This window comes from Myotis davidii, unplaced genomic scaffold (assembly GCF_000327345.1).
Source record: "Myotis davidii unplaced genomic scaffold, ASM32734v1 scaffold845, whole genome shotgun sequence".
In the NCBI taxonomy this organism is placed as follows: domain Eukaryota; kingdom Metazoa; phylum Chordata; class Mammalia; order Chiroptera; family Vespertilionidae; genus Myotis; species Myotis davidii.
Genome location: NW_006296223.1, coordinates 804,798 through 807,813, shown reverse-complemented (window position 1 = coordinate 807,813; position 3,016 = coordinate 804,798).

The following is a 3,016-nucleotide window of genomic DNA, read 5'->3' as shown; positions in this document are numbered from 1 at the left end:
CAAACCGCGCTCCAGAGAGACACGAGGCTCTCACCCATCAGGGCTCATGGATGGAAACGAAAGCAGGCGAAGCAATGATTCAAGAAGATGAAGACAGAGTAACAAAGTAAAAGCAGAGAAATGAGGTCGCCTGGGTGAATCGGAATGAGGGCAGAAAATTACGACAAGATGTATTAAGTCGATTTTATAAACAAGTTAAGGAACGATCTCCTATGAAAGGCTGATAAAAGGGATAAATGTCCAGCAAATCTAATCAGGAGAAGAAGGAGACGGAGACGCTAGGCATTTTATGGGTCTAAGAGGGGTCCAGCCGAGCAAAGTGGGCCTCCACGGGGGTGCGTGAGGCTGACGCGAACATGTTCTAGCAGAGACGTCTCCGCACAACTGCTCAGCCACAACTTTGGAACCTGCAGGAAGCGGCTGGTGGACTCGGAAAACACAAATCTCCAATATTGACTCAAAAACAAATGTCTGCACCACTTTGTGAGATCGCTTGGCAGGAGATATGCTCACAAAAATCAATAGTTTTTCTTTTGCTGGAAATCAAGTGCCTAGAAATAGAAGTGAGGGAAGTGTTTTCTTCTTAGCGTTGGCAGGAACTACAACATGCACCGGAATCACCTTGCAGACGAAGGCACAGGCCGCGGGGAGGGAAGGGACTCTCCCCGAAGGAACAGCACGGAGCCCGAACCGGAGAGGAGCCGCCCGCCCGCCCGGCAGGGTCCGCTCCAGCTGCGACGCGGGCCTCTCAGATCCCTGCGGGAGCTTAACGCAGCTCCAGTTCGACTACCAGGCATCTGATTTAATGATCTCAACGTTTGTGCGGAAGAATAAATTCCCAGGAATAGTCAAGAAAACTCTGAAAAAGAATAATATTTGTGATATTGCCGGATGCAGAACAAGAACTCATTTCCAAGCGTCTTTAATCCAATCAGTGCAGCGCTGCCCAGCTGTGGGAACACGCGTCAGAGGAGAAGAGGGAACTGAGGAGCAGCAGCTAATCTCGGGGATTCGATTTGTGGTCCAGCGGTCTCCCAATCAGGGCGAGGAATGGCTGATCTAATAATAGTGCTGCCAGCGCCGCGGGCCCCACCTGGAGGAGAGTGAAGCCAGACCCTATCACACCAGCAGAAGCACAAGTTCCAGAGGATTAAAGGCTCACGTGATGATGATGGTGATGATGATGGTGATGATGATGATGATGATGATGATGATGGTGATGATGATGGTGATGATGATGATGATGATGATGATGATGGTGATGATGATGGTGATGGTGAAGATGATGGTGATGGTGCTGATGGTGGTGATGGTGAAGATGATGGTGGTGATGATGATGGTGATGATGGTGAAGATGATGGGGATCATGGTGATGGTGAAGATGATGGTGATGGTGCTGATGGTGGTGATGGTGAAGATGATGGTGGTGATGATGATGGTGATGATGGTGAAGATGATGGGGATCATGGTGATGGTGAAGATGATGGTGATGGTGCTGATGGTGGTGATGGTGAAGATGATGGTGGTGATGATGATGGTGATGATGGTGAAGATGATGGGGATCATGGTGATGGTGAAGATGATGGTGATGGTGCTGATGGTGGTGATGGTGAAGATGATGGTGGTGATGATGATGGTGACGATGGTGAGGATGATGGGGATCATGGTGATGGTGAAGATGATGGTGATGGTGATGGTGACACAATACCACCACCACCACCAGAAGCGAGTCTCAGAGCTTTCATGTCGAATCTGAAAATGAGGGTGGGGTGTGTGCAGAGGCTGAGCCGGGATGGAGGCCTGTCTTACCTCCTGTTATGAAAGCGGAAGCACAGGACCCCGTGTGGACAGTCAGCGGGTCCATGTCTCCCGGACTCTCTGGGGGGAGAGAAATGCCGTTTAGAGGATGAGATGACGTGAGGCTGTGACGGGGCGGCCCTGCTGGCGTCCAGCCTCGGTCACAGTTGTCCATGGCCAGGCCTCCCTTCCTTTGTACACTTTGGGGGGCCGGCCAACCAGCCCACCCCTTTCGATCTGATAGCGATTCCCGTGATTTCCAAACAGGAGACCCGACGGTCACACTGCTGAGAACTGGACACTGTCCTGTGTCACAGGTTCACTGCGCGGAGGGAACACTGCTGACCACCCGTCACAGCACCAACCGCAGCTTCCGTAGGACTTAGGGGCGGACTCACTGGGTTTATGGGGGACGACACGGATTATCAGGGCGACGCCTGCGGAAACAATGTTTAAAAACAACGAAAAGCCAAGTAGGCACAGTCCAGGCTGCGCTGGGAACCTGGTGCTGCATTAGAGAGAGGGTCCTCTCTCCCCGGTTCTCCGTGAGAATTTATTGCCACGCGCCAGAGCCGCCAGAACCAACACGTCACAGTCAGGCTGTCCGCCCGGCACCCAGCTGTCAAGCTCAGCGCCCGTGGCCAATAGGAGGGGACTGACTTTCCTCATAGATTCCTCTGAACATAGAATCGGAAATAATGGGTCTAGGGCCAGTGTGTAAACTGTGTTTATTTAAGAAGTCGCTGCTTCGCGGGCGTGAGCCTGCATGGCAGACGGTGTCACGCACGATTCCTGATTTTCAAAGCCAGAGTCTCCGCCTCTTAAATTCCTTCTGTGCTGTGCTTCCCTCCAAAGTGGCCAGACGCTGTCCGTCCGTCTGTCTGTCTGTGTGGCCTCTCGGTCAGTCCCTGGGCGCATCCTCCTTGTCCCCATGCCCCGCACGCGGCCACAGAGAGCAAGGCACCGGGGCCAGTGGGGAGAATCGAAACGCAGGGTTAGAGGCTCGAGGTGTTACAGACAGAAACTCAGCACTGCTAATAGCCCTCCCTCTCTTCGGGGCTCCCCAGTGCCCCCTGCCCCCCAAACCCCGAGGGGGCCGAGCGGCACGGGAATGTGCAGTGGAGAGACGCCCGACCGAGGGGCATGGTCAGCAGCGAGCCGCCAGGACGGCCGTGTGAGGACGCGGGAGCCACCGGGCGGGGTTCCTTGGCTGGGGGTC